Raw genomic sequence first — 14564 nt, 5'->3', positions numbered from 1 at the left:
GTCAGACTGTGTGTGTGTATGTCAGACTGTGTGTGTGTCAGACTGTGTGTGTGTGTCAGACTGTGTGTGTGTGTGTGTCAGACTGTGTGTGTGTCAGACTGTGTGTGTGTTTATGTCAGACTGTGTGTGTGTGTGTTTATGTTAGACTGTGTGTGTGTCAGACTGTGTGTGTGTGTGTGTCAGACTGTGTGTATGTCAGACTGTGTGTGTGTCAGACTGTGTGTGTGTGTGTATGTCAGACTGTGTGTGTATGTCAGACTGTGTGTGTGTATGTCAGACTGTGTGTGTGTCAGACTGTGTGTGTGTGTCAGACTGTGTGTGTGTGTGTGTGTGTGTCAGACTGTGTGTGTGTGTATGTCAGACTGTGTGTGTATGTCAGATTGTGTGTGTGTATGTCAGAGTGTGTGTGTGTGTCAGACTGTGTGTGTGTGTCAGACTGTGTGTGTGTGTGTGTCAGACTGTGTGTATGTCAGACTACTGTGTGTGTGTTTGTCAGACTGTGTGTGTGTCAGACTGTGTGTGTGTCAGACTGTGTGTGTGTGTGTCAGACTGTGTGTATGTCAGACTGTGTGTGTGTGTGTCAGACTGTGTGTGTGTGTGTGTGTGTGTGTCAGACTGTGTGTGTGTATGTCAGACTGTGTGTGTGTATGTCAGACTGTGTGTGTGTATGTCAGACTGTGTGTGTGTCAGACTGTGTGTGTGTGTCAGACTGTGTGTGTGTGTGTCAGACTGTGTGTGTGTCAGACTGTGTGTGTGTTTATGTCAGACTGTGTGTGTGTGTGTTTATGTTAGACTGTGTGTGTGTCAGACTGTGTGTGTGTGTGTCAGACTGTGTGTATGTCAGACTGTGTGTGTGTCAGACTGTGTGTGTGTGTGTATGTCAGACTGTGTGTGTATGTCAGACTGTGTGTGTGTATGTCAGACTGTGTGTGTGTCAGACTGTGTGTGTGTGTCAGACTGTGTGTGTGTGTCAGACTGTGTGTGTGTGTGTGTGTGTGTGTCAGACTGTGTGTGTGTCAGACTGTGTGTGTGTATGTCAGACTGTGTGTGTGTGTATGTCAGACTGTGTGTGTGTGTGTATGTCAGACTGTGTGTGTGTCAGACTGTGTGTGTGTGTCAGACTGTGTGTGTGTGTGTGTCAGACTGTGTGTGTGTGTGTGTCAGACTGTGTGTGTGTGTGTGTGTGTGTCAGACTGTGTGTGTGTCAGACTGTGTGTGTGTATATCAGACTGTGTGTGTGTATGTCAGACTGTGTGTGTGTATGTCAGACTGTGTGTGTGTATGTCAGACTGTGTGTGTGTATGTCAGACTGTGTGTGTGTCAGACTGTGTGTGTGTGTCAGACTGTGTGTGTGTGTCAGACTGTGTGTATGTCAGACTGTGTGTGTGTCAGACTGTGTGTGTGTGTATGTCAGACTGTGTGTGTGTGTGTATGTCAGACTGTGTGTGTGTATGTCAGACTGTGTGTGTGTATGTCAGACTGTGTGTGTGTATGTCAGACTGTGTGTGTGTATGTCAGACTGTGTGTGTGTCAGACTGTGTGTGTGTCAGACTGTGTGCGTGTGTGTGTGTGTGTGTGTGTGTCAGACTGTGTGTGTGTCAGACTGTGTGTATGTGTATGTCAGACTGTGTGTGTGTGTATCAGACTGTGTGTTTGTCAGACTGTGTTTATGCCGGACTGTGTGTGTGTGTGTCAGACTGTGTGTGTGTGTCAGACTGTGTGTGAGTGTATGTCATACTGTGTGTGAGTGTATGTCAGACTGTGTGTGTGTATGTCAGACTGTGTGTGTGTCAGACTGTGTGTGAGTGTATTTCAGACTGTGTGTGTGTCAGACTGTGTGTGAGTGTATGTCAGACTGTGTGTGTGTGTGTGTGTGTGTGTAGGCCAGCCTGTGTGTGTGTCAGACTGTGTGTGAGTGTATGTCAGACTGTGTGTGTGTGTAGGCCAGACTGTGTGTAGGCCAGTCTGTGTGTATGTCAGAGTGTGTGTGTATGTCAGACTGTTTGTGTATGTCAGACTGTGTGTGTGTGTGTGTCAGACTGTGTGTGTCAGACTATGTGTGTCAGACTGTGTGTGTTTGTCAGACTGTGTGTATGTCAGAGTGTGTGTGTACGTCAGACTGTGTGTATGTCAGACTGTGTGTGTATGTCAGACTGTGTGTGTGTGTGTGTGTCAGACTGTGTGTGTGTCAGACTGTGTGTGTGTGACTCAGACTGTGTGTATGTCAGACTGTGTGTGTGTGTGTGTATGTCAGACAGTGTGTGTGTATGTCAGACTGTGTGTGTGTGTGTATGTCAGACTGTGTATGTCAGACTGTGTGTGTGTGTCAGACTGTGTGTGTGTGTGTGTGTGTGACTGTGTGTATGTCAGACTGTGTGTGTGTGTGTGTATGTCAGACAGTGTGTGTGTATGTCAGACTGTGTGTGTGTGTATGTCAGACTGTGTGTGTCAGACTGTGTGTGTGTGTCAGACTGTGTGTGTGTGTGTCAGACTGTGTGTATGTCAGACTGTGTGTGAGTGTATGTCAGACTGTGTGTGTGTGTGTCAGACTGTGTGTGTGTGTATGTCAGACTGTGTGTGTCAGACTGTGTGTGTGTGTCAGACTGTGTGTGTGTGTGTGTCAGACTGTGTGTATGTCAGACTGTGTGTGACTGTGTGTGTGTATGTCAGACTGTGTGTGTGTATGTCAGACTGTGTGTGTATGTCAGACTGTGTGTGTGTGTATGTCAGACTGTGTGTGTCAGACTGTGTGTGTGTGTGTGTGTCAGACTGTGTGTGTGTGTGTGTGTCAGACTGTGTGTGTCAGACTGTGTGTGTCAGACTCAGACTGTGTGTGTGTCAGACTGTGTGTGTGTGTGTCAGACTGTGTGCATGTGTGTGTGTGTGTCAGACTGTGTGTGTGTCAAACTGTGTGTATGTGTATGTCAGACTGTGTGTGTGTGTGTGTGTGTGTCAGACTGTGTGTTTGTCAGACGGTGTGTATGTCGGACTGTGTGTGTGTGTCAGACTGTGTGTGTATGTCAGACTGTGTGTATGTCAGACTGTGTGTATGTCAGAGTGTGTGTGTGTGTGTGTGTCAGACTGTGTGTATGTCAGACTGTGTGTGTATGTCAGACTGTGTGTGTGTGTGTGTGTCAGACTGTGTGTGTGTCAGACTGTGTGTGTGTGTCAGACTGTGTGTGTGTGTCAGACTGTGTGCATGTCAGACTGTGTGTGTGTGTGTGTCAGACTGTGTGTGTGTGTCAGACTGTGTGTGTGTGTCAGACTGTGTGTATGTCAGACTGTGTGTGTATGTCAGACTGTGTGTGTGTGTGTGTCAGACTGTGTGTGTGTGTGTGTGTGTATGTCAGACTGTGTGTGTGTGTCAGACTGTGTGCATGTCAGACTGTGTGTGTGTTTATGTCTGACTGTGTGTGTGTGTGTGTCAGACTGTGTGTATGTCAGACTGTGTGTGTGTGTGTGTGTGTGTCAGACTGTGTGTATGTGTGTATGTCAGACTGTGTGTGTGTCAGACTGTGTGTGAGTGTGTATGTCAGTGTGTGTGTGTGTGTATGTCAGACTGTGTGTGTGTATGTCAGACTGTGTGTGTGTGTATGTTAGACTGTGTATGTCAGACTGTGTGTGTGTGTGTCAGACTGTGTGTATGTCAGACTGTGTGTGTGTGTGTGTGTGTGTGTGTGTGTGTGTGTGTGTGTGTGTGTGACTGTGTGTGTGTATGTCAGACTGTGTGTGTGTGTATGTCAGACTGTGTGTGTGTGTATGTCAGACTGTGTGTGTCAGACTGTGTGTGTGTGTCAGACTGTGTGTGTGTGTGTCAGACTGTGTGTGTATGTCAGACTGTGTGTATGTCAGAGTGTGTGTGTACGTCAGACTGTGTGTATGTCAGACTGTGTGTGTCATGTCAGTGTGTGTGTGTGTGTCAGACTGTGTGTGTGTGTGTCAGACTGTGTGCATGTGTGTGTGTGTGTCAGACGGTGTGTATGTCGGACTGTGTGTGTGTGTCAGACTGTGTGTGTCAGAGTGTATGTCAGACTTTGTGTGTGTCAGACTGTGTGTGAGTGTATGTCAGACTGTGTGTGTGTGTGTGTGTGTAGGCCAGCATGTGTGTGTGTCAGACTGTGTGTGAGTGTATGTCAGACTGTGTGTGTGTGTAGGCCAGACTGTGTGTAGGCCAGTCTGTGTGTATGTCAGAGTGTGTGTGTACGTCAGACTGTGTGTATGTCAGACTGTGTGTGTATGTCAGACTGTGTGTGTGTGTGTGTCAAACTGTGTGTGTATGTCAGACTGTGTGTATGTCAGAGTGTGTGTGTACGTCAGACTGTGTGTATGTCAGACTGTGTGTGTATGTCAGACTGTGTGTGTGTGTCTGTCAGACTGTGTGTATGTCAGACTCTGTGTGTGTTTATGTCAGACTGTGTGTGTGTGTCAGACTGTGTGTGTGTGTGTGTCAGACTGTGTGTATGTCAGACTGTGTGTGTGTGTGTGTATGTCAGACAGTGTGTGTGTATGTCAGACTGTGTCAGACTGTGTGTATGTCAGACTGTGTGTGTGTGTATGTCAGACTGTGTGTGTGTCAGACTGTGTGTGAGTGTATGTCAGACTGTGTGTGTGTGTATGTCAGACCGTGTGTGTGTCAGACTGTGTGTGAGTGTATGTCAGACTGTGTGTGAGTGTATGTCAGACTGTGTGTGAGTCAGACTGTGTGTGAGTGTATGCCAGACTGTGTGTGTATGTCAGACTGTGTGTGTGTCAGACTGTGTGTGAGTGTATGTCAGACTGTGTGTGTGTGTGTCAGACTGTGTGTGTGTCAGACTGTGTGTGTGTCAGACTGTGTGTGTGTCAGTGTATGTCAGACTGTGTGTGTGTGTATGTCAGACTGTGTGTGTGTCAGACTGTGTGTGAGTGTATGTCAGACTGTGTGTGTGTGTATATCAGACTGTGTGTGTGTCAGACTGTGTGTGAGTGTATGTCAGACTGTGTGTGTGTGTGTCAGAATGTGTGTGTGTGTCAGACTGTGTGTGAGTGTATGTCAGACTGTGTGTTTGTATGTCAGACTGTGTGTGTGTGTCAGACTGTGTGTGTGTGTGTCAGACTGTGTGTGAGTGACTGTGTGTGATGTCAGACTGTGTGTGTGTGTATGTCAGACTGTGTGTGTATGTCAGACTGTGTGTGTGTGTATGTCAGACTGTGTGTGAGTGTATGTCAGACTGTGTGTGTGTGTGTCAGACTGTGTGTGTGTCAGACTGTGTGTGTGTGTCAGACTGTGTGTGAGTGTATGTCAGACTGTGTGTGTGTATGTCAGACTGTGTGTGTGTATGTCAGACTGTGTGTGTGTGTGTCAGACTGTGTGTGTGTGTATGTCAGACTGTGTGTGTGTCAGACTGTGTGTGAGTGTATGTCAGACTGTGTGTGTGTGTGTATGTCAGACTGTGTGTGTGTGTCAGACTGTGTGTGTCAGTGTGTGTGTGTCAGACTGTGTGTGAGTGTATGTCAGACTGTGTGTGTGTGTATGTCAGACTGTGTGTGTGTGTCAGACTGTGTGTGAGTGTGTCAGACTGTGTGTGTGTATGTCAGACTGTGTGTGAGTGTATGTCAGACTGTGTGTGAGTGTATGTCAGACTGTGTGTGTGTGTATGTCAGACTGTGTGTGTATGTCAGACTGTGTGTGTGTGTGTCAGAATGTGTGTGTGTGTCAGACTGTGTGTGAGTGTATGTCAGACTGTGTGTTTGTATGTCAGACTGTGTGTGTGTGTCAGACTGTGTGTGTGTCAGACTGTGTGTGAGTGTGTGTGTGTGTGTGTCAGACTGTGTGTGAGTGTGTGTCAGACTGTGTGTGAGTGTATGTCAGACTGTGTGTTTGTATGTCAGACTGTGTGTGTGTGTCAGACTGTGTGTTTGTCAGACTGTGTTTATGTCGGACTGTGTGTGTGTATGTCAGACTGTGTGTGTGTGTCAGACTGTGTGTTTGTCAGACTGTGTTTATGTCGGACTGTGTGTGTGTGTCAGACTGTGTGTGAGTGTATGTCAGACTGTGTGTGAGTGTATGTCAGACTGTGTGTGTGTGTGTGTGTGTGTGTAGGCCAGCCTGTGTGTGTGTCAGACTGTGTGTGAGTGTATGTCAGACTGTGTGTGTGTGTAGGCCAGACTGTGTGTAGGCCAGTCTGTGTGTGTGTCAGACTGTGTGTGTCAGACTGTTTGTGTATGTCAGACTGTGTGTATGTCAGAGTGTGTGTGTACGTCAGACTGTGTGTATGTCAGACTGTGTGTGTGTGTCAGACTGTGTGTGTCAGACTGTGTGTGTGTCAGACTGTGTGTGTGTGTCAGACTGTGTGTGTGTGTCAGACTGTGTGTGTGTGTATGTCAGACTGTGTGTGTGTGTCAGACTGTGTGTGTGTGTGTGTGTGTCAGACTGTGTGTGTGTGTGTATGTCAGACTGTGTGTGTGTGTGTGTATGTCAGACAGTGTGTGTGTATGTCAGGCTGTGTGTGTGTGTATGTCAGACTGTGTGTGTCAGACTGTGTGTGTGTCAGACTGTGTGTGTGTGTGTGTGTGTGTGTCAGACTGTGTGTGTATGTCAGACTGTGTATGTCAGACTGTGTGTGTGTCAGACTGTGCGTGTGTGTCAGACTGTGTGTGTGTGTGTGTGTGTCAGACTGTGTGTTTGTCAGACTGTGTGTATGTCAGACTGTGTGTGTGTATGTCAGACTGTGTGTGTGTGTCAGACTGTGTGTGTGTGTGTGTGTATGTCAGACTGTGTGTGTGTCAGACTGTGTGTGAGTGTATGTCAGACTGTGTGTGTGAGTGTATGTCAGACTGTGTGTGTGTGTGTGTGTCAGACTGTGTGTGTGTATGTCAGACTGTGTGTGAGTGTATGTCAGACTGTGTGTGAGTGTATGTCAGACTGTGTGTGTGTGTATGTCAGACTGTGTGTGAGTGTATGTCAGACTGTGTGTGTGTGTGTGTGTATGTCAGACTGTGTGTGAGTGTATGTCAGACTGTGTGTGAGTGTATGTCAGACTGTGTGTGTGTGTATGTCAGACTGTGTGTGTGTGTCCAGATGTGTGTGTGTCAGACTGTGTGTGTGTGTATGTCAGACTGTGTGTGAGTGTATGTCAGACTGTGTGTGTGTATGTCAGACTGTGTGTGTGTGTGTCAGACTGTGTGTGTGTGTCAGACTGTGTGTGAGTGTATGTCAGACTGTGTGTTTGTATGTCAGACTGTGTGTGTGTGTCAGACTGTGTGTGTGTCAGACTGTGTGTGTGTATGTCAGACTGTGTGTGTGTGTATGTCAGACTGTGTGTGTGTCAGACTGTGTGTGTGTATGTCAGACTGTGTGTGAGTGTATGTCAGACTGTGTGTGTGTGTATGTCAGACTGTGTGTGAGTGTGTCAGACTGTGTGTGTGTGTGTGTGTATGTCAGACTGTGTGTGAGTGTATGTCAGACTGTGTGTGAGTGTATGTCAGACTGTGTGTGTGTGTGTCAGACTGTGTGTGTGTGTGTATGTCAGACTGTGTGTGTGTCAGACTGTGTGTGAGTGTATGTCAGACTGTGTGTGAGTGTATGTCAGACTGTGTGTGTGTGTGTCAGAATGTGTGTGTGTGTCAGACTGTGTGTGAGTGTATGTCAGACTGTGTGTTTGTATGTCAGACTGTGTGTGTGTGTCAGACTGTGTGTGTGTCAGACTGTGTGTGAGTGTATGTCAGACTGTGTGTGTGTGTATGTCAAACTGTGTGTGTGTCAGACTGTGTGTGAGTGTATGTCAGACTGTGTGTGTGTGTATATCAGACTGTGTGTTTATGACTGGGTACATGTTAGGAGGATTGTCGCTTATGCCAACGTGACCAGACCACAGTGAGGAATGTTGTTGGGAAGCATTGTCTGTGTGTGTGTGTGTACTCTCTGAGAGACAGACAGGAGTTAATAAGCCCTGTTTGGGGAGAGAGGGGGCACCTCTGTGGGAGAGGGGGTACTAGCAACACGGGGTAAATTAAAATACACTTTAATAAAGTGTCCACAGGCGCGGTCAGGAGACACACCCCTAAGACTGGCAGTGAGGTATCCTAGTGAAAGGAATGTGGACAAACAGGGGACAGGACTAAAACAACCAGGGAAGGAAAGGGAAGAGAGGGAGGGGGCAAGAAAGAGAGAGACAGAGAGAGAGACAGAGAGAGGGAGGGGGGGGCAAGAAAGAGAGAGACAGAGAGAGACAGAGAGAGAGAGACAGAGAGAGAGAGACATCGAGAGAGAGAGAGAGACATAGAGAGAGAGAGACAGAGAGAGACAGAGAGAGAGAGACATAGAGAGAGAGAGAGAGAGAGACAGAGAGAGAGAGAGAGAGAGAGAGACAGAGAGAGGGAGACAGAGAGAGGGAGACAGAGAGACATAGAGAGAGACAGAGAGAGAGAGAGATAGAGAGAGAGAGAGAGAGAGAGAGAGAGAGAGAGAGAGAGAGATCACAGGCTAATAGAGTTCGTCTCCAGTCACTCCAGGTGGTTTAACACCAGGTATATAAATAATAAAATACTTCACTATGGGGTCCTCTCTCTTCTCACTCTCTTCTCAACTGACTCTGATAAAACTCATCTTGAATATACCATTCACATTGTCACTCATTACACCCTATAATCATCTACTGCCTTTATGAATTAAATAACAGGCCTATGGGGCAGATGTATTGACATCTAGGAATATATCATTCACATAGTCACTGCAGATGTCTAAAGGAGAAAACAGTAAGAAATATGTATTGGAATAATTGTATAAGTCTATTCCTCTTAATCACGTTTTTGGTAAATGATCAGAAATCCACCCACATCGTTTCCTGTCGGTACAAACTGTCCACACACACACACACACACACACACACACACACACACACACACACACACACACACACACACACACACACACACACACACACACACACACACACACACACACACACACACACACACACACACACACACAATCACAGACAGACGTACTGAGGGCTTACGGCCCAGTCCTGGGGACTTCCCCTGTCCCGGCTGCCAAGTGATCCTGAGTATGTCCCATGTGGGCTAGAGATATGAGTCCACTCCATTGGACTCTCTTTCTCAATCTCTCTCTTGCTCTCTCACACACACAGGCAGACAGACACATCCTCCATCCCCACACACACACACCTAACACACTATGTCACAACACAGTGCTCATCTGTGAGAAACACAATGAAATAGAATTACTTACAAATCACAGAAACAAACCTATCTAGTGCAGCATGTCTTCATTGGGCTGGAGCCTCCTCACCGGTAGAGTGTGTGTGTGTGTGTGTGTGTGTGTGTGTGTGTGTGTGTGTGTGTGTGTGGGTGTGGGTGTGTGTGTGTGTGTGTGGGTGTGTGTGTGTGTGTGGTGTGTTTTGTCACCTCTGAAAACGCCTCGAGTCAGTTAACAGCGGTCCTGTGCTGCAACAACGGAACTAAACGTCGCCACGCGGGGATATTAGAGTGTCTCCTTTTAAAATCCGGCTTATTTAAATGAAACGTGTTTTAATTCAGGCTATTTTGCATTTGACTGTGGGGCCTGATCACAGCGTGAGGGGACCTGGCTTTGATCACACCAAGAAAGAGAAACATGTACTCCTCTTTCTCTCTCTCCCTCGCTCTCTTTGGCTCTCCTCTAAGTCCCACTCTTTCTCTCTCCCTCCCTCGCTCTCTTTGGCTCTCCTCTAAGTCCCACTCTGTCTCGCTCTTCCTCACTCTCAGTCCTTTTCATTCTCCCAACACGCCATCTCACCCAAACCTGTTCTCAATCTAGCCCCCCACCAAGGGAAGGGAGTGGAACCGAGGACCAGACGACCCAGTGGTTGGCCTTTCTCTGCCCAGGCTGAGGGGCCCCGGAGCGGGCCACATGTGAAGGTTGCGGGAGGTTAGACCTGGAGCTCTGGAAGGTTGACACAAACATACGGTCCCACCCTGAACCCTGAATTCTGTGTTTTTTAAGGAGCAGCGCTGGCTGTTTGGACATGATCCACTGAGACCACAGCTGTTGGACTCTTCAGGAGGGGAGTCCTTCTGAGCAGGGGACTAGGCTGGGCCATAAGGAACACTCCCAGAGATGTTGGACTCTTCAGGAGGGGAGTCCTTCTGAGCAGGGGACTAGGCTGGGCCATAAGGAACAGAGATGTTGGACTCTTCAGGAGGGGAGTCCTTCTGAGCAGGGCACTAGGTGGGCCATAAGGAACAGAGATGTTGGACTCTTCAGGAGGAGTCCTTCTGAGCAGGGCACTAGGTTGGGCCATAAGGAACAGAGATGTTGGACTCTTCAGGAGGGGAGTCCTTCTGAGCAAGAGACTAGGCTGGGCCATAAGGAACAGAGATGTTGGACTCTTCAGGAGGGGAGTCCTTCTGAGCAGGGCACTAGGTTGGGCCATAAGTAACATAGATGTTGGACTCTTCAGGAGGGGAGTCCTTCTGAGCAAGAGACTAGGTTGGGCCATAAGGAACAGAGATGTTGGACTCTACAGGAGGGGAGTCCTTCAGAGCAGGGCACTAGGTTGGGCCATAAGGAACAGAGATGTTGGACTCTACAGGAGGGGAGTCCTTCAGAGCAGGGCACTAGGTTGGGCCATAAGGAACAGAGATGTTGGACTCTTCAGGAGGGGAGTCCTTCTGAGCAGGGGACTAGGTTGGGCCATAAGGAACAGAGATGTTGGACTCTTCAGGAGGGGAGTCCTTCTGAGCAGGGGACTAGGCTGGGCCATAAGGAACATTCCCAGAGATGTTGGACTCTTTAGGAGGGGAGTCCTTCTGAGCAGGAGACTAGGCTGGGCCATAAGGAACAGAGATGCGGGAGGTTCGGGGGATTTCCTGCCGTGTTATTTGTTATGGGAAAAAGGAGAAGACAGGGACAGTGGAGAGAGCTGGAGCGCTGGCAGGAGAAGGGGATGGAGTGTGTGTGTGTGTGTGTGTGTGTCTATCAGGTGGTCCTGTGGTCACTTCCAACACAGAGGAGAGGAAAAGCAACAGGGGAAAGAGAACACTGTGTCAACAGGCGTTTCATCTCCCTGCCAACGTTTGAAATGGCAGGAACACACACACACACAGAACATTTATGGACAGAGAAGACATCTCAGGTGATTTCTTTCACATAATAGGTTCTCAACATCCTGTAGGTCTTACATTGTGTGGCACAGTATGCTACACACAGTATGCTACACACAGTACGCTACACAGTACGCTACACACAGTACGCTACACATAGTAGTACACACAGTACGCTACACACATTACGCATACACGCAGTACGCTACACACAGTACGCTACACACAGTATGCTACACACAGTATGCTACACACAGTATGCTACACACAGTACACACACAGTAGTATGCGACACACAGTACGCTACACACATTACGCTACACAGTACACACACAGTACGCTACACACAGTATGCACACACAGCAGTACACACAGTACGCTACACACAGTACGCTACACATAGTATACACACAGTATGCTACACACAGTACGCTACACACAGTATGCTACACACACATAGTATGCGACACACAGTATGCTACACACACAGTACGCTACACACAGTATGCTACACACAGTATGCTACACACAGTACGCTGTATGCTACACATAGTATGCTACACACAGTACGCTACACACAGTATGCTACACACAGTATGCATGCTACACACAGTACGCTACACACACACAGTACGCTACACACAGTACGCTACACACAGTACACACACAGTACGCTACACACAGTACGCTACACACAGTACGCGCTACACACAGTACGCTACACATAGTATGCGACACACAGTATGCTACACACACAGTACGCTACACACAGTACGCTACACACAGTACGCTACACACAGTATGCTACACACAGTACGCACACAGTATGCTACACACAGTATGCGACACACAGTATGCTACAGTATGCTACAGTACGCTACACACAGTATGCTACACACAGTATGCTACACACTATGTTCAGAATATAAATCTAGTGAGCCCCATGTTCTTTCCCAATGCTTTTCTCCCCATTGTTTGCATCATCCACACAGTATATACCACAATACTTGTGTGACATATATTTTTCAAAATATACACTAATCCACTATAAGGCTATCTCTTGCCAGACCCTTTCCCCAATGCACTCTTCCCTGAGCTACTGTTTATAATGAGCTGGTCCCAAACCTCCCTCTCCAGTCCCCTTCTTCCCTCTCCCTCTCCCTCCCTTCCTCTCCTCCCCTCCTCCCCTTCTGTGTACATTGAAAAGGGCTTTGGCACCGGCTCCCACCATCCTTCCATCAGAGTCATAACAGGCTGCTGGATCCCCCTGGGTTCTTTACATACAGCCACCACAACTAAACAACCCGCTCCTTGACCTTCAGTCAAGAGGCCTGAAGTAGTGCTGGTGAAAGTTGGGGTGGGGGAACGCCAGCCTCCATCAACTGTGTGTGTGTGTGTGTGTGTGTGTGTGTGTGTGTGTGTGTGTGTGTGTGTGTGTGTGTGTGTGTGTGTGTGTGTGTGTGTGTGTGTGTCTCAAGTGCTCGTGCTCGTAGCGAGCCAGAAACAAAGAGCCGACTTATCAGTACAATGTGTTTTTACTTTCTCATTTCAATAATTGATAAACGGGCACAGAGCAGGTAGAGGGAATGTGGCCATGTTCAATATTATGTCTTGGCTGTGATGGCTGTTATTGAAGGATCACCGGTGTCCTGAGTAGGAGAGACAGAGACACACACACAGCTTGGGCTCTGGCTACTTAAGACTGTGTCTCTACCAAAGAAAAGGATGGGTGATATGGGAGAGGAACATCAGGAGGGTAGCTACGTGCAAACACACTCACACACAAAAATGTTGTGCGTTGCATTAGAGGGAATGGGGGCCCCTAGGGATGCCTAGCAGGGGCCTGGAGGGCCAGGTGACAGAGAGAAGATGCACACACACACAAACTACCTCTCATCTCTGCCCTCAGGACTAACCAGAGACAGAGAGAAAAAGAGAGAGTACGGGGAAATGTCTGTCTGTTAGTCTGTGTGTGTGTTAGAGACTGGTGATAGAGGGCCAGGGTCTCTGAAGGATTAATGGTGGCAGGGCAGGCAGGGTAATCAGGACAGAGGATAAGTCCTGCTCATCCAGGCGTTGAGCTGAATAAATATGAGACCACACACACACACACACACACACACACACAGCTGTTGTCGTTCCAGGAGATCATGTCAATTAAGGGACTCAAAAGGTACCCCCTTCCCCCAAAACTACACACACACACACACAGAACCCTCCCAACACACATACACAGAACCCTCCCAACACACATACACACTACCCTCCCAACACACAACACACTACCCTCCCAACACACAACACACTACCCTCCCAACACACAACACAGAACCCTCCCAACACACAACACACAGAACCCTCCCAACACAACACACAGAACCCTCCCAACACACATACACACAGAACCCTCCCAACACACATACACACAGAACCCTCCCAACACACATACACACAGAACCCTCCCAACACACATACACACAGAACCCTCCCAACACACATACACAGAACCCTCCCCACACAACACACTACCCCCACACACACACACACACACACACTTCACATTATTGACTTCCATTGGATCCCCCCAGTCACCACTTCATTGTCATTATTGACTTCCATTGGATCTCTGCTACTCAGCAGTAATGAGTCCAACGTGTTCCTGTATACCATTAGACCTAACGTCCTGCCTGCCTCTTCATATGTCTGCATGCACAGTAGGAAACATGTGTCTCCATGTGTCTGCATGTACAGTAGGAAACATGTGTCTCTATATGTCTGCATGTACAGTAGGAAACATGTGTCTCCATGTGTCTGCATGTACAGTAGGAAACATGTGTCTCCATATGTCTGCATGTACAGTAGGAAACGTGTCTCTATATGTCTGCATGTACAGTAGGAAACATGTGTCTCCATATGTCTGCATGTACAGTATGTCTCCATATGTCTGCATGCATGTACAGTAGGAAACATGTTTCTCCATATGTGTCTCCATATGTCTGCATGTACAGTAGGAAACATGTGTCTCCATATGTCTGCATGTACAGTAGGAAACATGTGTCTCCATATGTCTGCATGTACAGTAGGAAACAGGTGTCTCCATATGTCTGCATGTACAGTAGGAAACAGGTGTCTCCATATGTCTGCATGTACAGTAGGAAACATGTTTCTCCATATGTCTGCATGTACAGTAGGAAACATGTGTCTCCATATGTCTGCATGTACAGTAGGAAACATGTTTCTCCATATATGTCTGCATGTACAGTAGGAAACATGTGTCTCCATATGTCTGCATGTACAGTAGCAAACATGTGTCTCCATATGTCTGCATGTACAGTAGGAAACATGTGTCTCCATATGTCTGCATGTACAGTAGGAAACATGTGTCTCCATATGTCTGCATGTACAGTAGGAAACATGTTTCTCCATATGTCTGCATGTACAGTAGGAAACATGTGTCTCCATATGTCTGCATGTACAGTAGG

This window comes from Oncorhynchus tshawytscha, unplaced genomic scaffold, assembly GCF_018296145.1.
Source record: "Oncorhynchus tshawytscha isolate Ot180627B unplaced genomic scaffold, Otsh_v2.0 Un_contig_19442_pilon_pilon, whole genome shotgun sequence".
Classification (NCBI taxonomy): domain Eukaryota; kingdom Metazoa; phylum Chordata; class Actinopteri; order Salmoniformes; family Salmonidae; genus Oncorhynchus; species Oncorhynchus tshawytscha.
The sequence above is the reverse complement of the archived record's forward strand: the minus strand, read 5'-3'. Positions refer to the sequence as shown.